We start from the raw sequence: 24,251 nt of genomic DNA, 5'->3' as shown, positions 1-24,251 counted from the left end.
CGCAATAGCATGTGCGCCTTTATTAGCAACGCTATGCTAAAGGAACATTTTTTTAGCTTTTATTTTAGCTCTTAATTAGATCCAAATTACTAAAAAAATTTTCGCAAAAAATTTTTATGGTAGTGTTAAAAATTTTTATATGTCCCTTGAAAGACATTTCATAAGAATTATTACTGGTATAAGTGATTTAATTCAAATAAATTTTATATTTAACATTTGAAGTTAAAATATTAAACTTCCATTGTAATTAAGTTACTATTTTATCATAAAATAATGTTAATTCATTACTTTTTATATTAAGTAATTTTTAATTTAATTTAATTACCAAAAACAATGTAATTTATCCAACACTACATGCGTCTTATACGAAATATTAATAATTTGGGTAGATTTACAGGTTGATCGGTTTATCATAAACTACTCAATTACTCCCAAAATAAATACAATATTGAAAAAAATTTTAGTTTTTAGTTACATATATTTTTTTATTAATTAGCTATTAATTACGTTATAAGAATTATTCCTTATAGGAATGTAACGTTATTTTTTAAATGTTAACATCATCTTCTTTTTCCTTACCTTAATCTCAACTACTCGGGGTCGGCCACTCTTATCCTAAACTTCCACTTGATACGATCTCCCACAACATCTACACTCATATCAGCCGTTCTCATATCGCATTCAATAACAGCCCTCCATTTTTTTTTTGGTCTTCTTCTACCTCATCTTCCTTCAACATTCATTTTCGTAACTATTCTGTCAGATTCTGATTCCTCTCTGCTCATGACCATACCATCTTAGTCTATTTTCTCTCATCTTATCCATTATTGATGATACACCTATACTCCCTCTTATATGTTTGTTCCTTATCGTATTTTCTCTAGTCACTCCAATTATCCATCGAAACATTCTCATCATCATCATCGCCAAACACTCAGAATCATATATCATTACTGGTTTCACTACAGTCTCATATAACTTACCTTTCAGTATCATTGGAATTCTTTTATCGCATAACACACCAGACGCTTCTCTCCAATTAAACCACCCGCACTTAATCCTGTGTCTTGCATCCCCGTCAATACCCTCGCTATTTGGCACAACTGATCCTAATTACTTATAACTTTCCACCTCTCCTATTACATCCCCGCTTATAGTCACTGATCTCCTTATTTCACCTATTTCGTGTTCTCCTTTGTCAAATTCGTACTCTATATACTCTGTCTTACTTCTACATATTTTTTAACCCTTTTCTTCAAGAGCTAATCGACACACCTCTAGCCTTTGATTAATATCACTTCTAATTTCTCCTATTAACACTTTATCGTCAGCGAAAAACACGCACCACGGCACCTCTCCTTGTATTTCTCTAGTAATTTCATCCATCATTATAGAAAAAAGTAAGGGTTTAAAGTAGAACCTTGGTGCACTCTTACTCTTACCCTAAAATCTTCTGTTACTCCTCCCACATTTTAACCTCGTATAAGTGCCATAATACATTATTAGTTGTTAACATACATATTTAATTAACTTATAAAATAGAAAATCACCTAATTAAGAAAATGTATGGTTGAAACAACTTATGACGTCATGCGACCACTCTGTATAATATTTCAAGTAGTTCTAATATATATATATATATATGTGGCTGTGCCCATAGTGCTATTTAATAGAATACAATGATGATGATAGAATACAATAAATGTATCTGTGAAACAAAAAACTTTTTTTTTAATATTAATGAAAAGTATTTTAAAAATATCTGAAATACAATTTTTAAAAACTATTTGAAATACTAAACTATATTCGAATACTGATATTCAAATACTTAGCATGTGTGATATTTTATTAGCTTGTCTATAATTACCATAACTTAGCTTTAAAATGAATATATATATATAAAATATTTGATGAATTGAATTTTTTTTAATGGGATATATCAACTCACAAGTGATTTTTACAAGCTTGAGTTATTTTATTTCATAAGTGATACCGAGTACATTACGTTTGACTGACAATTTCAAATAAAATAAATCAAAGAAATTGTTAGTGAAGGGTTTTTGAACTACATCTGTAACTAAAAAAAAAATACAATGTTTAAAATGACGGTAACAGATAAAATATAGAAATGATCAAATAAATATGATGCTTAAAAGATACTTGTTATTCGATAGAAATTGAATTTAAAAATATAATAAATTAATTATAAAAATTATTGGAATTGTTTTTCCAAAATAATTAGTTAAATTATTTTCTGTGGTATGATTAATAACTTTCCAAGGAATAATAGTTTATCGAGAATCTATCTCACAAAAAAGTTTTACATAATACTTTAAGTAAATATTAGTGAAACAGTATGATAAAATTAAATATGTGTATCCCATTTTACTTGTTGTCTTTAAGTCTTAAGCGATGCTGACAGAATCATCAGTTTAGGAATAAATGAAGAGGCAAAATTAATTAATAATACAATATTTGTTTCAAAGGAAAATCCATAACTCTGTATTTCAATCATGCGCCAAAATTTATTGTAAACATTATCATTGTTGTAATTTGTTATTCATCGCATTTTTTTTTTTTTTTGTGGCAATAAATTTTAATAAAACAAATAATTTGTGTTTTCTTTTATTGAAATCATAGACAGATAACAATACTAAATTCATTCACATAACCTTTGCCTACCACAACGAACAATTTCTATCAGTTTCACTGAATAGTAATTAAATCCTAGCCGCAGACCATGTAAAATATTCTGCTTTGATAATCGATCGACTGACGAAAATGTATTTGTGTGACATATATTAAATTGAATAGTCAAAATATCTTAATCTATAACGCATAATTTTAATGAATAATCTCAAACACAGAGTGATAATCAATTAAAAATTTTAGTTATACGATGAAAACAATTTTTTACACAAATAAAAAAAAATTCCAGCATTCACCATAAAAATATTTCTGTATTTTATTATAAAAATTATTCTAAAAAGTCAGCATCTTCATTATTATGCACGCTTATTATTCTAAGAGAAAACATACATATAAACATTTAAAATATTTTTTCATATCAAAAATGGTTAGATATAATTAGTATAACAACTAAATTAAATTATTTTTTAAACAAGATATAATAATAAATAATGAGAGGCATAAGTTACTTCAAATTATAAAACAGATATTTTGTTCACAATATTTCATTAGTATTTAAAATTTATTCTATCAACTTATATTTGATAGTAGATTGATTCATCTTTTCTATTATTACTATTAATTCAGAACACTTTTAGTTACTTATATGAGTTGGACTTCAAAAAATGACATTATTTTTTATTTGTAATTAATAAAACGAATAAGAGTTCATAGCATTGAAATCTTACTCGGACGCTTTCATTTTTTTTTATACACTTAACATAAACTCAGATGTTTACGTTGATAGCTAGTCTTTGAGAAATATATATTGTATTAAATAATACCCAATAACTAAATTTCTTTAGTAGACTAACTGAATATTTTAAGCCATTAAGGTAATGAACGTGTGTAATAAAAATAGTTATTTCAGTAAATATTTTCATAATTATTAATCGTTATAATGCAACTGTAGATGACAGTATTATTTCTTATGTTATTGCTGAAAAATATCACATATTCTTTAGTTTAATTAAAAATACTATGATTTTTATAATATTATTTGTAAATTAAAAATTGTAAAATACGAACTTATATTAAAATGTTAAAGTAATAACTAATTAGTAAGTATAATTAAAATAAGTATAATTACTAAGAACTATTTTTAAACTTAGAATATAATCTTAACTTCTGATCAACATTTTGATGATTTAATAGAGGTAAAAATTTGTTATAAAGTTTTTACTTAAAAATAAGTTGTTATTTTTTTCTATTATAAAGTCAATATTGAATTTAAGTAAAATTAAAGTGTTATTTATTTATGTTGAAATTGAGTGTCATAAAATGATTAAAGTTACAACTTTTAACTAAACAATCCAAAATAATTATATTTAGATTTTTTGAAGGCAATTAGCATAATATGAAAAATTTATTATACATTGATCTTTTTTGTACCTAGTTTAGGCTTTATTTGTTAACATTAATAAAAGAATAATGTAACCTTGAAATCGTCAAAGCAACACTATAGTTGTACCATAAAAATAATTAAAAGTGGTGAGCTTTTTTTGAAAGAAGTAAAACTTTTTTGTGGCTTACGAATTTATTCCAAGAAAACGAAGTTTTAATTGCGTGTTGAACAATAAATTAATAAATGACTATTAAACTGTGATCTTAAATAACATAAATTAGAAAAATTAAGTTTAACCTGTGAGTAATTATACAAAGTTATCAAAAAATATTATTTATTAACAGAGCTTAAAAATATTACTGTGTGATTTATAAAAACTTAGATAAGTAATGAATTATTAGTGGGATGTTCTTTTAGTCAGATAGTAAAGAAAAAGATCAATGAAATGATGGAAGTAGAAAAAAAAAACGAAAGCATCGATTTGAAAAATACGTCTAAGACCATCATTAGACGGTAATGACCTCTTGGTTTTTTTTCTACCGTTTCAGCTGGTATTATTTAGTTCGACAATGATTTCTACCGATTGGGGAAATACTTCTCTTTTAGTACATAAAACGAAGTTTGTCGAGTAAAAATGACATTCACAAGCTTATCAAGAAAAAAATAATAAGATACAATACGTAGTAAACACAAGACTAAATCGTAAAAAAAATAAATTGAACTAGCTTTTCTTTGGCAAAGTTTTTGTTTGGCACATGTTACAGAAATCTAAAATAAAAGGTTTCTAAAAAAAAGTAAAGTGCCAAATAATTTTATTTTGAAGTACAATTTTTAAACATAGTTTGATATCANAAAGTGCCAAATAATTGTATTTTGAAGTACAATTTTTAAACATAGTTTGATATCATAGTATTTTAAGCAAATCTTATAAAAAAAGTTTACTTTTACAAATAATAAGGGCTTACAAAAATAATGTAAAATTTTAAAGGTATTATTATTATTATTATAATAATATAATTAAAAGCTAAAGAAAAGCCAACTTTTATCGTTAAAGATTTTGACTGAAAATTGGGAGAAGTGAATAAAAAAGTATTACATTGTATAATTAAAAATAATATTTTATAATTTTATCAATGATATAACGAGTTGTAATTTTTGATGTTGAAAAAAACACTTAAAATACTAATGAATAAAATCAAGGGAATTGAGATTAAATTGATTTTCATATGATTGTAGTTTAAAAATCATATATATAAATAATAATTATTTTAAAATCTAAAAAAAATATGTAGTGTCCAATATTTATTAAAAAAAACGCATGACTTCCGTGTCGATTGATATTAAATAATTTTCTAACATACTGTATTATTATCATTACAACTTATTATTTTTTTATTTAATAATTGTGTATAATATATTTTATTTTACAATAGTTGTTTCAGTTTTTTTTAATTGTATTTAAAAACTAATATTTTAAAAATGTTTTTTCTTTAGGTAAAAATTTAAACAGATTATCATCAAACGATTCCGCGGGTTGAAATAATAAACTATTCTTTGATTTTTACTTATCAATTCCTATGTATTTTACTATGTTGTATTAGTTATGTCACAATTATTTATGTTGGGATTTATGAGGGATCCACACTATTCAACATAATTCAATTAAACGCGTTGGCATAGGCAAATTGTTCTGCGTTAATCAGTACTTTACAATTTATGTGGAATATGTTTCAGTACACTTATGAGAAGAACTTTTTGACTAGGCCGGTTAGGTATACTTAAATAAGTGAATAAAAGGGAGGGCGGTGTCGTGAGATGAAGGACTTAAAAAGTTTAAACATTTCGGTCTTCGTAACTGAAACTATAGAACACTTGACGCGACTACAGTTGAAATTACTACTACATCACTTACTGGTGGCTATTTACTTTTTTTGAACTTACTATATTTGTTTATAAATAAAGTAATCTGAGGTAGAAATGGAAACTTTTTTCTATCGCATATAACTTGTATTATAGAGTAATTATAAACGACATTTAATTTTATTTTAGACAAACTATCAAAAAAGATAAATTAAGTAATAGCGAGATTTGAACTTTATTTTATAAGTAGTCAATTAAAATAAAATGAAAAATAAAAGTACTCTTACTCCACTAATGGTACAAGAGCTCAATAAGTATAAAGTAAGGTTAATAATGCAATGAATAAGTAAATAACTGATTAACCAGATTTTTTACTCCAAATTAACAAAATAGTGACAAAGTTAATTAAATTTAGTAATTTTTATCTTTTATTATCGATATATTTAACTATAAAGTCAAAAAAAAAAGATTTATCCATTTAGGAATACATTGTATTTCTCAAAAAATTATGTTTTTTATTAAATAGGTTATATAAAAAAATTGTAGTAAGTATTATTAGATTCATTATTCAAATTTAATTAAATAATTTATAAACCTTATTTATTTTTAGGTAAATATAAAATGTATTTTTATAGAGATACGATGGATTTTTACACGAAATCGAAATTTTTCTCTTAAATTCCAATATTAATTAATACATTACTCAATATTAATTAATCAAAAATTATAAATTCAATAAAATAAATTAAAATCTTATTAAATTGTTTTATACATTAAAATAGTATCTTAAAAAGTGAAATATAACCAAAAAGTATGAAATGTTTAATAACTTATATTATGTACTAATTTGAGCTGGATGATTTTGTATTGACTAAAGATACATGGAAAATTGGATTTAGATTTGATGTTATTCAATCTGTGGGGAATTATTTCGCCTAGAACGAAAGATATTTCTATAATACTTTATACACTTATAATTTTTCATGGAATTGGGTGTCTCAAAAGTAGTTCAAACAAATTTTATAAATTTAGAAGGTCACGATTTGAGTTTCTATGGATAAAGAGAACTAATATCTGTTCATAAACACTACTCTCGTCATCCTATCTCAATTCATGGAGCTAAAATAACAAAATATCCATTTAGTTATTTCACGCATTTTAATTATTCGGGATATTTATTGTAGTTATTTATAGCTGTGTGACCCTAATAAGGACTATCAAAAAGTTCTAAAAATATATTTGCCTGTGTGCTTTGTTCAAATTATAAAAAAGGGATTCTGTGACCACAGTTTTGAAATTACATAATATGGGTGGTTCTAAAAAGACGGAACATTTTTTTTTTTTTATTTGCTCTTATCCTTTTACTATATGTCCTATAGCTCTAAAATAGGATTTTTAAAATTAAAAGTTAAAATTAATATTTTTGATTCATCCTAAACCGATTGAAATCTGAACCGTTTTCATTCATATCAGTATCATCAGTATCAGACAAAGTAAAAGTACTTAACGTTTTTTTGGTAATTTTTTATTTATACAAATGCTGTTTTTCTTCAATTTTCTATTGTTCTATTTTTGGACCAACTAAATGAACAGTAAACATAAATCCACGTCTTTTTGGTTCTCGCTAAACCAATAAAAATAGTCTCTCTTTATTAAATGTAATATTTTTTTTTAAACATTCATATCAGCGATATCAAAAAAATAAATAATTTTCAATATAAACCTCAACTCTTGTTGACGATGTAATGTCGTTTTTCTATTTTTATGTTTATATAAATTAAGTCATTGATTATAGAGCTTTTTAAATTTGACTAAAGCATTATCTTTGCGATTAGTTGGTGTATTAGCTTTATTCCATATAATTATGACTTCTTTAATTACTTTTGCACAAGCAACTTTAAACGATTTTTTTCGACACGAAATAAATGAAAAAAAAAAATTCAAGTGCTTTTATATTGAATGGGAGCCAATTATCTGGAATTTTGGATATTGATTGATATATTAAATAAATAAAAGACTTACTTCGTGTAGGCAATTAACAAACAAATTATACAAAAAAATACTAACACAATACACTCGTAAAAGCAAACAAGCAATTGAAAACTGTGTGTAAAATTTTAATGATTATAATTTGTAGTGTTAAGAAAATTCAATACATTATTATTTATAAGCATTTCAATTACACTACTGGTTTATGAATAAATATGTTTGCGATAAAATTGACAAAATAACTAATAAAAACAAAATGTGTCCATAAGAGTGGATTTAACTTTGATTTAATATTTATTTATTCTTAAATGAATATGGAACCGTAAGTATAATATTATTTATTGAGTTTTTATTTAAAATTTCTGATAAACTATTTGAAACAATTAATTCTAACGAGAAAAATGATTAAAATTACAAATTTTGCTATAATAAAGAAACTTATCAATAATGTTATAAATGTCTAAAGAGTAAAAAATAAAATGATTTGAAATTCTTCAAGAAAAATTTTTTTGAACGACATTTTACATACATTAATAAGTTTTAAATTGCTAATTTAGTTTAAATTATTATTCATTTAAAAAAATTAGAAAATAATTTCTTTTCAAATTGTGTTTAGGTTATCAGTATTTTATGCTATAAAATTGATTACATTTTATGCTGGCGAACAGAATTATTGATCAAACATTTAAAGTTTTATCTTGTACAAAATCATGTAGTTTATAATTGTTTGAAATATTAAAAATGTTTATAAAATTAGCAAGTATTTGTAAAATTTCTTCAAACAAAAATAACTTAATTTTTATTTAATTTATACTTGTAAATATTTAAAATTAAATAGTTTAAAACCAGTTATCTAATTAAGTAGATGGTTAAATTACTTAAACATTTGTTTGGACTATTTTTATTTGATTACTGAACTGAGTTTTACGCGTTAAAGTTACAATTTAATTTCGCATTACATTAAATTTAATTTAAAAACTGTCATTAAAGTTAGTAATCAAAATAAAAACACAGCAGTGTTTTAATATCCGATTTGTTATTAAAAAAGGGTATTATTTCAATTGTTTTTTTTTTTGCTTAGTCTAAAAAATATAATAAAAGTAATAAATTCAACTATTTCCATAAAAATATTTGAATTATGACTTCGTAAATATGGTTTGAAATGTATTTTGACCTTGGTAATATAATATAATAGTGATATTAAATAAAATATAAATAAAAAAATAATAATAAAAAGTGACATTAATAGGGATTATAGCCGGATATGTTTTTTATATTACTGTCTTAAATGTTGTTTACTGATAAATAATTTGGTCAATATAATATAAATCCAAGTAGATTTAATTTTTGGGTGATACCAGGAGAATAGTAAGTCAAGGAAATCTATATTTATCGTGTTTTAAATATATTTTTATACTGTTTTAGCTGATGATGAGTGACAGGTAACACCTTAGGTACTAATACTATTGCTTGGCATTTTTTCAATAAGATAATTCAATATACGTGATTAGGCATTTTAATGTTTTATATAAATACAATTGCTTTTAATTTTATTATAATTTTTAGTGTTATATTTAATATTTTTAAGATAAATTTCACATGTTCACAATATTGCCAGAGTTTAGGAAACAAGAAAAAGACATAATATTTTAATCGGGTATATTTGATTTCTTTGTAATTGCTGGAATAAACAAGCTAACTTGCCATAAGTAAGTCTCAGCAATATTCTGGAGCTGAATAATGAAACTTAGCTATTTCGCTCTATTTTTGCTGGTATTGGTGGTTTTCCACCTTTTATTGATTTGAAGAATTTTTTTCAGCTTTGTGTTTGGGCTGTCCTTAAAAAGTTTGAGAAAAAGTGTTTTTAATGTTAAATAAAGTTTTATTACTCCAAAAATGAACATGATTATTGAGTTAATATGTTAGAAAATCTTTGATAAAAAAAAAAAAACAATTATTTTATTTTTTCTTACTTTAATATTGCAATGTCCCCAAAAATGTTTTTCTTAAATTTTATTCATTATTAATTTTTTGTATACCGAATTTATTATACTATTTACATTTTAGTTAAAATTAATCTTATAGTCTTGATTTCTATATCTTAGTATAATATATGTCACATTAACACATATAAGAAATAAAGGTGCTTAATTATTTTGAAACACAATACTATTGTTTACACAAGTTATATTATGGTAATATCTTCTGAATTTTTTATAAATATTTTACGAGATATAATGTAATACATTTTAAAATATTTATAAGAATCAAATATAATACACCATAATTGTTGTAAAAGAGGTGAACAGTAGGAAATCCAGTCTATCTTTTTTATTGATGTTTAAATAGTTATTAAGGGTACGGGTCAAAGAAGAATAAAGATACTTTTCCATTAAAATTATAAAGGCACTAGTAAGAAGAACATTATTGTATACTCATTGTGTAGTGACTCATGTAACCACCTACTATAACGTCAACAATGTCCTACATGGCATAGTATCTATATACAATAAAGAATTTACGGGTTACCAATAAATTTGCTAAATCTCTCACTCGGGACGTGTGTCGCATTTGATTGGAATCGTTTTCTAGGTTTTTTTTTTCGGGAGTATTTGGAAAACGATGTTCAGCATGTTTTCTGTAAAATTGGGGTTAGAATATATACATGGTGTTTTAACATGTTCTGAAAAACCCTATAATTTATAATTCAGTGAATATTTTATTTTTCAGAAATTACTTTTACACTGTAAAATTATAATAATAATATAAATTATAATACTTTTTTAATTTATTGAAAAATGTAAAAAATTATTAAAAAAAAGATTAAGATGACCAGTACGCAAAATAGATTTAAGATAAAATTTGGCTAGGAAAAATTTCTAATTAATATTTTGTAGTTAAATTTACAGATTTTTGTTAATTTTAAAGTTTATGAACATTGAATTTTCACGTTTATTTTAGATATTAATTAAACAATATCAAACGTCGTTATTTGTTATTAAAAAAAATATAGAAGAGAAGACAATATACTATATTAGGCACAATATTTTCCATGATAATTATCATCACTTAGACGATTATTCGATTTAAATGAAAAACGCATGTAATAATATTATTATTACTACTAAATATAATACTAATAAATATACAATAAAATATAATTATGATTATTTACTATTTATTTCGAGATAGTTAATACCAGAGAGATCGTAATATTAGTTAGATAATAATTGTATTTCTATATGCGTTTTTTTATTTTAATTAGGTAGATACTCATCTAAGCGGTAACAAATTTCTTAAAAAAAGTGTTCGTATAATAATAGTTTGTGAAAACAGATTCCATTTCCTTCCATCCTTTTCTCAATAACAAATATCAACGATTGATATAAATAATATCAAAAATAATTACACAATAAACATGTTAAATAAAAGTAAAAATCCATATTTTCACAAGTTTTAAAATACTTTAATAAATATTTTAAATTGATTTCTTAAATTTTTAAAATTAAAATTTTTTTAAATAATATTAAACATATTATATTTTATATTATTGTAGTTCTGAACATGAGTGTAGCAAGGTACAGTCGGGGGAGGGGGGGTAACTGCCCCCTTTCAGAAGAGCGGTCGTTCGCTGTTAAACTGTAAATCTGAAATTTTGTGAAGAGCCTCGTAGATTGATTGTTAAGTAATAAAGATATTTCTGTTTGTTATATATTGTTTTAATGACTACCTCACTACTTCCTCTGCTCTTGTGAAACTCATATGTTAAAAACAAAGATCAAAACAATATAATCTAGGGTTTTCTTTGTCTGCCCCCCCCCCTATATACAATCTTGGCTACGCCCTTGGTTCTGAAACGTACGAATTATTTAAAAAAAGATATTGCAACATAGTCATTGCATCAAAATTAATATGATTTGTTAGAGCTTGCGGGATTACCCTTTATAGGATTCCAAAAAATTTTAGTTGTGTTAATTTATTTATAATTAAAAATATTAATCTAAAAATCCACACAAAATAAAAAAAATGAAGACTTTTAGTATTTTTTGTATGGCTTTTTGAGAGTAAATATTTTTGATACGTTTTAGTTTTTATAAATAAATTTTTTCAATAATATTAGCCACAAGTGTTTAATTATTATTATGTGTTGATCTTGTAACAAAAATAAATTTATACTTCTTACACGACGTAATAAAAGGAAATTTCACTTTAAAAAAACATAAAAAGATCATAATAAGTATCAAAATTCAATATTAAAAAGTAATATTAAATTCAATGGTATAAAAGAAAAGAAAAATATTTAATATCATTCATTTAATATAATGAATAAGATGTTAACATGTGACATGTTTATTAAACTCCTTATAATAAAATGTTAATAATAAATACATACTAATGTAATAGTATATTATGTGAATGATTAATTATTGAATTAATGGTTATGCTCAATGTATGTTTTGAAGAAATAAGCGAATTTCATAAATGTATAATATTGGCGTTTATTTATATTAATTATATTAAACTATTGAAATGAAAAAAAAAGTACGTAAATAACTGTTGTAAAATGAACTGTAAATGAGCTAAGTCATTATTATTATTATTTTTTTATGTATGGAAACTATTAAAATTGTTAATCTAACCATTAAAAAAATATTCCATACTAAAATGTACTTATATCAAGATATACACGCTCAGATTTTATACTTTCATGAGAAACTTTTAGCAATTCACCTATAAAACTATTTTATTCGATAACCATTTCAGAGTTACGACCGAATAACTGATAATTTTGATTTTACTAATACATATTTATATAGCGGTCCTGAACGTTTATCTGCGTCTCAAAGGCTTTATTAGACCACGTTATGTACAATATAGTTCATTTATACCTTAAATATATTTTCGATATTTTTAGATACAACTCGTTAACATATAGGGGAGTTGTTTTTTTTTTTTGAAATATTATATCTATAAAAATGTAATATATTAATATGGTATTATTTGGTTGAAGTACGAAAAAATAAATTCAGAAGTATAATTAATGTTTATTATTTGAATGAATTATGTTCAAAGTTTTAATCAAAACTTAATTTGGATTTTTTTTTTTTAATTTATAGCCAATAAATTGTTCTGATTTGGTTTCTTGTAAATATTTTCACAGGACTTAGACATTTAGTTTTAATACTTTTAACATTATTTTAATTTCAAATTGTGGGTAGTACTTAGATGTGTTAGTTTATGTAGTGTAGTTAAATATATAAAGATTATAATGACTCTGTTACGGACGGAAAATGAGTCTGTATCATTGTCTTTGTATATTAATATGAAACTGTACCAGATATTCTGCTTAATTGAAATAATTAGTAGTCCTTTAGCGTCGAAAATAAAATGATTTTGTGACAGTAAAAACAGTAAGATTATGATAAAATCATACAAATTTGCACGCTTTACTAATAATCATTGAAATAACTTGACGGAAAATCTGCATGAATTTAAACCGTTTATCAACAAGTTAAATTTGATTGTTATTATTATATTTTTATTTAATTTCTATATTTACTTATTAATTCACATGAAATAACAATCAATTGGATTTGAATTTACCATTAAATTTGTCAGATATTATTGTTCAAAGAGTTGAATGTTTAAGTTGTGTGATACTAAAGATGTTTGCTTATTCATTTGATAATACTTTAAAACGTTGAAGAGAGTTTTGGTTAGAATTAACAATGAAATCTAGTTCATTGTAATGTCCTCTAGAAATTTCTCTAGGTCGATGTTTAAAGCTGTTATTTATAATATGTATTTAAAATCACAAAACATAATAATTAAGCAAAACTTTTGAAATTGAAAAAATGTTTTTCTAGAGATTATCTAATTTTAAAATTCTTACCGTAAAAATATCTTAATATTTTATAATTCTTAAAATGTGAGAAAAGTTTAGCTTAAAAACTGAAGAAATTTATTTTAGTAATTTTAGATGTTTATAAGTAGAATAATGTAATAATATAAAATATGGCAGTGGAGAGGCGTGTTTCAACCTCTTTTCTACATCTTGCATGTTATCTGGACTCCTATAACAAATTCCTAAATATACCACTAAACCTTTCATAATTTTTCAAATATAATGTCTTTGTTCCTTCAGAGAATTCATTTAAGTATTAAACATTTTTTAAATGTTACTAGTTATAAAAACTCATTTTATTATTATTAAAATACGGTAGTTACTGTACATCTAGAAATGTCTAAAATATTGTGGTAAAATTATCAGAATATTATTATAATATATTGACTGTAATATTTAAGAAATATTTTTAAATGTTATAATTTATTCATAGAACATAAGAATTTTTACCAAATAATTAATTGATAACCTAACTATAATACTGTAGAATCGTGTGAGAGCTACTTTTAATTAAGAAATTAATCAATTAAAGTGATTTAGGATCAGAACAATGTCTTAAAATAAAAATTTCAAGGCATAAAATTGTGTTATAAACTTATATTTTATTTATTAGATACGATCCGTTTATATTTCGACGAAAAACTCCTTCGGGCCATATATAATCATATGAAACTTGATCTCGTGTATATTACGGCGTGATGAATTTACTCACCGAGTACTTCCTCTGTAATACTGTTAGATGAATTATTATTTGCACAGCAAAATGTTGTTAGCCTAGTTGTTAATAAACTGTCGAAAGCTGTGTGACAGAGTCAGATTAGTACTCGTGAGAAGAATACTCTATAAAGCGTCAGTTATTAATCATTCTAAAGATATAATTAAATTTATAAAACTGAAAATTATGACTAAGTGTTGATACGATGTATTCGATGTGGATATGTTGCATAAATAAAATTGAAACACAATTCATAAAAGAGATAATCAGAAATTTGTAAAAGCTTTTTTAAAGAACTCTATAAACATTCCTTAAATTAAATTTTTTGGATTATTCTTTAAGTAAAAAAAATAACTACTTACGTTTTTATGAATAAATTATTTTGAAGATTACATTTAAATTTTGAATCAACATTAGTGTTGTTTTAAACCTTATTATCTATTTTATTTACAATTTTTTTTTCATAATTTAAACTGATTTTCCACTAGTGAATCACCTAAATTACACTTAAAAAACTACGAAAAGCTTTTAGTTTTTTTGAAATCATTGTCATTATTAATAAATTATTCTAATATCCGTTCATAATCATATGAATATATATATATAAATTTTGTACGACTAAAAATTCAATGTTGTAATTTTACAATAATAATATACATAAAATAATAAAGATTGTTCTTTGAATAATTTCTTTTAACCAATAATAAATAAGAGATTATTATTATCTCTGCTTTGAATTATATGATTTTTGGAAGGATTTAAAATCTAGAGAATTTTAACGAATCTTTATAGAATTTAAAGTGGAAAAAATGAGCTATGAAATACAATGGCAGGACAATGAATACTATGCTCACAAATTTTGGACAAAGTGCCTTTTTCAAATTTTACTTCTCACATAGACTGGACATTTTAGTACAATGCTCGGTGATTGTATACAATGCCGAAGTTGACACGAGAAATGTGAACTTTAGACTATCAGATTATAAATACCAGTCGTCATCGTTGTTATAAAAATAAATGATAAATTTAACAAATGATTTCATACGATATAAGTCTTAATGACTTATGTCGTATGAAATCATATGAAAATACAATACTACGTATTTTAGCAAACAGAAATACGACAAACTTATTAAGCATGTAAAATAAATCAAGTCAAAAAAGTAAACTTTCTAATAATAATAAAATTATTGAAAAGTATGATATTTTTGATGGCAGTACAATAAAAAAAAAGGTGTAAGTCGTTAAACTAATTATATTGAAAGAGATGAATTTACGTTGTTAAATAGACTTAATTGACTTAAAAAGCATCCAGATGGTAAGTATAAGTTTATATTAGTTAATCAAAATAATTTAACAAAATGTGTGAACTTACGGCTTTTAAGTCATAAACTTACTGGAAAAGTTGCATATGTACTGTTAGATATTTTTACAACGTTCGATACCCCATCAACATTACAAACCGAAAACGAAAAGGAAACCTTATTATATATTCTTTATGAATTACTTATAGAAATATTTTAACACGAACTATGATTCTTTTACAACGTATTAAAAATAATTATCATTTGTATACTTCACTTGTCAATTAAATTTCTATGGTTAAATTTTAATAAACATTTAACATGTATATAAGCGCAATTAAATGGATAAGAATTCGAAATCTCGGACTTCCATCTGGAGGTTATAAGTTTTATTACTATTCAATTAAATGTTTTCCAAACCACTTTTGTATCTTTTTTCCTAGTTTACGATAAATATAAAAAAATATAATAGAATAGTTAATCTTTAGTATAGGTAAGTATATCACATACAGATACTTTATAGGATTCAATTATTCATGAAAGAGTAATTTGAATTTTTTTTTTGAAAATTAACATGATTAAACGCGAGTATGCATAAGTTTATACAGATCTACAATTGTAGTTTTTAAAGATATTTAGTTATTGTTATTTTTTAACCTACAAAATTTAAATATATTGTTGGAGTACAAATTATAAATATATATATATATTTTATTCTCTTTGGAATAACATTGCTTTGATCTCAAAAGAATAGATATTGTGCAATAAATTATTTAAAGATAGGATCGCTAACAGATTTAAATATTTATAAAAATACATATTTTATGAACCAGGAGTAGTATTAACTTATTGATTAGTAGATATAACATTTATTTAACATAAGTAATGAATTTTTAAGTATAATTTATAATTGACATAATAGGGTTATAATATAAACCTTCATTTATATTATCTGATGTCGGTAAGTTTTAATGAGTTTTGGATTTTCCAAATTATTAAAATTAAATGAGTTTACTGTAATCAGTAAACAATTACTGTAAGGGTCAAACTAATCTTATGCTCATTTTCTTGTTGAAGTATAATGTATAATTTATACTTGATTATAAATTATTTTCTTCGTAATAAATGTTTATTAAATTTATGTAATATAACAGCTACGTGGGATTAATATATAACACTTTCTATAAATGTTTTAAAATAATAGATAGATAATGTTGTATATTTAATAATGTACACTTTAAAAATTTAGTAATAATCAAATGAATGAATAAAAAAATTATGTCGTTTTGTAACATAAATATAATAGTTATACATACTTTATTTTTCGAGTTGTTGTAGCTCTATATCGANATACATACTTTATTTTTCGAGTTGTTGTAGCTCTGAACTAAGGATCGATATCACTAAAATATTTAAACATAAAACATCTCAGTAATATGGTAATATTGTTTAAATATGAATTAATTATTGTAATTAAAAATATGTATTTTAACATCAAAGATTGAACATGGAATAAAAAAACATTTGTATACCGCAATGAAGCATTCAGCTACTTAAAAATAAATATAAATTTCAAATTAAAAAATGTCTATTATAGCATAATAAACATTTTATAATATTACACAATGATATATAACTATATATTCTATTATACCAGATACAGACTGATCAGTTTAATATAAACCACTCAAATACTCGCAAAATAAATACAATATTGGAAAAATATATTTCGTTTTTTCTTTATTTCCATATATTTTTTGATATATCATCTAATAATGACTTTTTAGAATCATCCCTTATAACATAAAGGAATGTCAACTTTAATTTTTTAAATGGCAACGAATATATTTAACTAGATCTATAAAAAGTTTTGGGTTAGTACTTCGAATGTAATTTTCATTTTTATACCTAGACAGGATGAAGAGACAGGATGGTTGGGAAGTGACTTGTGATAAAAATATCAGCACTCAATCCTCAGCTCCAGATATTAATTGAAATTATTAATAACTTCTGAAATACTAATCGAAAAGTTGTTATCGACCAGCTATATTCTTCATTAAATTATATCCTATTTTATAAGCCAGTTAAATATGTACGTTGCCATTAAAAATATAAATTTCACACCCCTTTAAGTTATAAGGTATGATTTTAAAAAGTCATTATTAACTGATAATTCAAAAATATAAATAACTAAAAAAATCAACATTTTTTTCCAATATTGTATTTATTTTACGAGTAATCGAGTAGTTTATGGTATATCAAACACTCTGTATAGTTTACAATTTATATGTAATGATTATTAATCTATTACACATCATATTAAACAGTGTCGGCACTAGGATTTTAGCCCGGTTTGAGAGCTAAAATTATGACTTGCCTGGGGAAAATCATGATTGCGAGTCCCTGTGCCCCTTGTCACAGATGCTTCCACAGAACGAAAGAACCGAATATTTGATAATAGTCGCTTTACTAATATAATAAATAAATAATAAATAATAAATAGTAGTAATAAATAATAGTAAATAATAAATATTATTTACTAAAAAAAAAAAATATTAATAATACGAAATTTGAGATGATTATGATATTCTACAGTAAAAAGTAATAATAAGCCTAATTGATGTTTCAATACTTATCTAAATAATGTATTTTGAATAGGAAACGACCACTCACATAACCACCCGTGGCATATTAGAATAGAAAAAGTAGTGGTTATTGAATGTTTCCCTCGAAAAATAACCACATGTGGTACCCAGCAGTTACATAAAAAATGTAGTTTATTTTATGCATAAAAACATTAAACTGATAATTGTAACATTATACTCGAAATACGAGTAGGTGATTTTTGTGACTATTGAGTGAAATATTTTTTATATTTTTAATTTTGAAATAATATTTGAATTATATTTCTTAATTTTAAACAGTATTAACTATAAATGATCAATTCTTATTATAAACTGAAAATATTATAAAAATTATAATAATTAAAAAAAATTTGCACTGTTAAATGAAACATATTTTTGTAACGAGAGAAAAATATTTATTTGCTCGATAACATTTTGATTGTACTATCAAAAAATTATTTTCGGCTGTATACTAACAATAGATTTGTTGATTTTACTAAGTTTTTTTCAGTTTACAGTTATGTTACTATCAGATGTCATCTATACTTGTCTCAAATATGCCATGTTCCCACTGTGCTTTTTTTTTTTTATTGTAGTACTCTTCAAAAGCTCTAATTTCATATAGGTTTTAATCTCTATGAAATTTAAGCCACAATTAAAACCTATTTTAAACCAAATAAAATAAAACGAAAAATTAAAGACTTAGCTGTACAACGAATAATATATGAATAATGGCATTGAGAAATGGACTATATGTATGCTTTGCGTTGAAGTTCTGAAGAGGTAAATGGATTGATAGCTACGAGAGTAGTCAATTAAGTAGTAAATACTTCAGTGACATACAGAGCCGACCACTAAAGTAGTGCACAAGTACGAAATCTCGAGGAAGCCAGGGCATGACATGATTTACAAAAAACAATAAAATATATATGTATTATATTTTATTTAAATAAAAAGTGAATATAAGTATTGCTGAACAATAGCACACACAGTCGGAGGCGATTGCTGTGCATACAAAAGACGCAAAATATATGAGAAACGATTATGCATAATTATTATTATATTATAATTTATAGACAATATCAATAAATAATAATATAGATAAGGATATGTGAAAAAATTTAACATATATTATTTAATTACAATATTAGATTAATAAAAAATACAATAAGGAAAACTCATGTACATTTAATTATACTTTAATTATAATAGTGTTAGTGTAAGATCATAAAAACGTATCAACAAAAAAAGAATTTTTTTTCGAACAAATTTATACGATTATTTTTATTGAATTTTGTTTTTATACTATGTAACTTTGGGGGTACTTTAATTATATTATAACTTCTTACTCTAAGAGTTTTATGGTTATAACAATAAATTCTACAAAAAAAATAAATTATTTAATAATTTAAAAATTTTTGAAGATACAAAATAATAAATATAAAAGTTTAACTATACAGGGTGATTTTTTTATCATAACCCACTCAATTACTTACAGAATAATAATAATTTAAACATTTTTTTTATTACTATCTTTAGTTACACATTATTCTTGAATTATTAACTATGTAATACTTTTTAAGTTCATCCCTTATGCCTGGTAAGGGTGTCAACTTTGTTTTTTTAAATGGTAACACATATTTTGAATTTAATAAAATGTTTGAGTTTTTAATTTAATAACAAATGTCATTTGAATTTTTAATATAACTTTATTCGTTTATTAGATATAAACATTTAAAGTTTCAAATTTTTGAGTTAATATATAGGTATAATACACAAGGGATTACAAATACAGGTAGCTAATTGATTTTTTATGACATCGATATTAGCAGGTACAAAGCATTGTTATTATCAATGGTAGTAAAACACATTGTTGTGAGTTTATAAATACACTAACTGACAATACAGAATCTACAGGGTGTTCAGTAAGTCACAAGGTTACAAAGTCACAAAGTTACAAACAATGAGAACAATAGAAACCCGTTTCCTGACTTACTGAACACCCTGTATATCTNACATTGTTGTGAGTTTATAAATACACTAACTGACAATACAAAAAGTATATCTATTGATAGTCATAATTGATAATAAACAATCCGTGACTGTGATAGCAATATCATAAAAAATCAATTAGCTACCTGTATTTGTAATTCCTTGTGTATTATACCTATATATTAACTCAAAAAATTGAAACTTTAAATGTTTATATCTAATAAACAAATTAAGTTTTATTAAAAATTCAAATTCCATTTACTATTAAATTAAAAACTCAAACATTTTATTAAATTCAAAATATGTGTTACCATTTAAAAAAACAAAGTTGACACCCTTACTAGGCATAAGGGATGAACTTAAAAAGTATTACATAGTTAATAATTCAAGAATAATGTGTAACTAAAGATAATAATAAAACAAAAATTTTTAATTATTATTATTCTGTAAGTAATTGAGTGGGTTATGATAAAAAAATCACCCTGTATATACATTTTTTTTTTTAATTTTTAATATGTGAGTGCCAATGTAACACCTCTTATTTTCTGTTAACTTAACGTTTATACTTTTTCTTCATTAAATTTGTTTAGCTAATTACGCTTAATGGTTTTACTAAACAATAGTGATTTTATGTAATTTCGTTTGATGTAAAGAGTATTATGAAAAATAATTAAGAAAAATGTTCGAGATATTTGTAAGAATTTAATTATTTTACTAAGCAGCTTTTTTAATAATAAAACAATCAAAAAATTCTTTAAATTATATCTTCTATAAATATACATTAAAAAAAATATTAACTTAAAAAAATACTATACAATAAGAGTTTGATAGGTGTAAATATTATACTATTATATAGATGCCATTTTGTATTAAGAACATATGGGGTGACTAGGGAAACTATGGTCAGTGGGTAATACCGATTACCACATTATCTAATAAATCCATGCATCTAAAATTATGTTGACCTTATGTATAGATAAGAATGATAAAAAAACCTTATTCTTATTAGAACGATATTATCAAAAAAAGATTTCACGTTTAAATGTGTGAAAATAGTTTTCAGCGTTTCTTTATCTAAAAAAATTTTTTTTAAAGACTTAAATTGAATCTAAGCAAATTATTATATATTTATAATTTATATGAACTATATTCAATGATTATTTTAAATATTATTTTATCCGTATCTTTTTTACATGTATTTATGTATGGCCGATATTCCCCCGAGGTAGGCGGAATACCGATCATTTGCATTAAAAAAAAAAATATATATATATATTTAATAATAATATTTAGCGTCTTAAGACCAGAGATATAACAATTTTTGCTAAGGTGACCGTAATTCCCCCAGTCACCCATATCACATAATTAAAATAGTTCAAGAGAAATATAATAGTGTTTTTAAATGTAATGCTAATAATATCTGAAAATCTCAGATACATCTTCAAATAGGTGCGTTTTGATAATTTAAAATTCGTTATCATTCTATTTTTGTACTATTTTTATTCCATTTTATTATGGCCGTCTTAAACTATGTTGAAAGCATAGTTTTTATTACTCATTAATAATAATAAAAATACAATAACAATATTTTATATTTTATTTTTTCAAAATTTAAAAAAAAACATTTTTGAGCCTTTTTTACAAACAATTTTGATGGATGTAGCTCGTACAAATTTAATAATTCATGAAAGCTTTATAGTATTTGCAAGTTTTAAATTTTCTCAAGAAATTGTAAGAAAAAGTTCAATTATTTTCAACAAATACCGAAGAATTATTAGAGCTTATGAAGAAACTTCAATGTTACTTAGAATATTAAAACAAAATTAACTTTTTTAACTTTTCCAAATCGTTTTTAATTCAAACGTTCAATAATAAAATTTTATATAAGGCGACATAAATTTTTCTTAGTTGTATTATTTTTATTAAAATAAAAGTTGTTAGTATTTATTTAATGATTGACTGGAATTTTGATTAAAAACTTTAGCTATAATTTATAATTTCTCATAGATTTAAAATGATTTGAAAACGACCTTTGTTTTTTACAATAAGGACTTTAAATATTTTGTTATAAGAAAGACCTATAGTAGTGAAAAAAACATTATTCTGTTATTTAAAATAAAATTATTTTTCCAAACTAAGTATTTTAAGTTATATGAAAGTTTTTGAATGTTGTATTATTTTAGGAAGTATTGTTTTGTTTTAATAAAACGTTTTATTAAAACAAAAAAAATTTGATTAATTTTCGATATTTTCTTCTTTCTTTACCTCAAATATTTTTATATTTTTAATATTGTACTTGTCTTCTTTATCTAAGCGATTTTTTTATCGAAAATCTTGTTATAAACTATAAATATTGCAAACATAATTTTTAAAACATACAGAAATTTTCAATGTATATTATAAAAATAATTGTCTTTAAGTTTTAATGATTACACTATATTTTAGTAAATGGGAGTTCATTTAAACAAATGGAAGTTTAGCTATTATTTATTAAACATTATGTTCATTTGCTTAATTAAAGTCAAGTGTAATATTAAAAAAACCCAACACAGTGGGGATGTGGAATAGTTGGATCCAGTATAGATAATATCTGACAGTGATTAAAATCACTATCATAAAAAATGCTTCGATCCAAATCTCTAGATAGTGTTTAATTTTATGAAATTCATGGACTATTCTAAAAGCAAAATTAACTCTTATTTCTATTATTATTCCTAGTTAATAGTTTATTAATAATTATAATTTATGAATAAATATCTATTAAAGCAATTCAACGTAGTATGAAATTGATATTTAATAATTTAATATTGTAATATTGTAATTTTTGGGAGAATTTATAAAAAAATGTGAAGTAGTTATTATTTTTATGACAAATGTATATAAAAATTAAAGGGCTTGACTCAGCACTTTTTTGTTAATAATTTGATATTAATTATGAATAAATGGTCTGCAAAAAATTGTCAACAGAGTAAAAAGATACTTTTATTATTCAATTTTTCGTGCTGATTTCAAATCAGCAATTATATGTTTTCCATTACCAATAAATTTTGATATTATTACTAATTAGTTAAAAACTATAGGATATAACTATAAGGAAAATAGTTTTGAATATTTCAATTTATCATCTATTTAAACACCAAGAATTACATAAAAATTATTAATATTTCTTATGAAATGATTTATTTCGATAAAAAAATAATTAAAAACACAAAAAATTGTTTTTAAATTATTAAAGATTTTGATTTTAAATAATTGAAACATTTTTTTCTAACTCAAAAGCTTTTGTAAGATATTTTAAAATAAATTAAAATACAAAGTCAATAATTTTAACACAAAAATAGCATACGGTAGACATTTTCATCATGAAGTTCAACATTTTTTCTTTCCATACTAAAATATATTACATAAGTTTTGATTAAAGATATATGTAAAAGTGTCAGTTTTTCCGGAACAATTTCAATAGTTAAGTTTCATAAGTTAATTTTTTATGAAAAAGTTGTCATTTTGAATCCTTTCTGTGGGCAGGAAAAGTTCAGTTTTATAAAAAAAATATATCAAATGATAGGTAAAAACATCGTACATCTACAAAAAAAATATATTGAATTGATAAATTTTAAAAAAATTATGGCGCTTTTAAATAAAAAGATTGAAAAAATGTCAAAAATTGACGTTTTTTAAATTTTTAATTTACTACTATATTACTACAAAATATTACAAGTTGAAAAAATTATTTTTTTTTTTTGAAAAGATGTAATTTCAAATCCCTTTTTGTGGACAGGTAAAGAGTAAAATTTATAAAAAAAATATACAAAATTATAAGTAAATATCT

General features: G+C 23.3%; 1 protein-coding gene across 4 annotated transcripts in view; it reads right to left on the bottom strand.

Annotated features, from left to right (window-relative positions):
• The window catches only part of LOC126894569 (uncharacterized), a 91,725-nt gene that overhangs the window by 39,992 nt on the left and 27,482 nt on the right, over window positions 1-24,251 (bottom strand). For 2 of the 4 annotated variants that reach the window (XM_050665686.1, XM_050665689.1), the window contains exon 2: window positions 17,165-17,209. The exons of 1 other annotated variant lie outside the window; for it this stretch is intronic. The gene's annotated coding sequence lies outside the window, so the exon portion shown is untranslated. Of the gene's footprint in view, window positions 1-17,122; window positions 17,141-17,164; window positions 17,210-24,251 lie in introns of those variants that run through there. One more of the 4 variants, XM_050665688.1, reaches the window with a different exon arrangement.

The sequence above is a fragment of the Daktulosphaira vitifoliae genome, unplaced genomic scaffold, assembly GCF_025091365.1.
Source record: "Daktulosphaira vitifoliae isolate Bord-2020 unplaced genomic scaffold, ASM2509136v1 Scaffold_1, whole genome shotgun sequence".
Lineage (NCBI taxonomy): Eukaryota > Metazoa > Arthropoda > Insecta > Hemiptera > Phylloxeridae > Daktulosphaira > Daktulosphaira vitifoliae.
The sequence above is the reverse complement of the archived record's forward strand: the minus strand, read 5'-3'. Positions and strand labels throughout refer to the sequence as shown.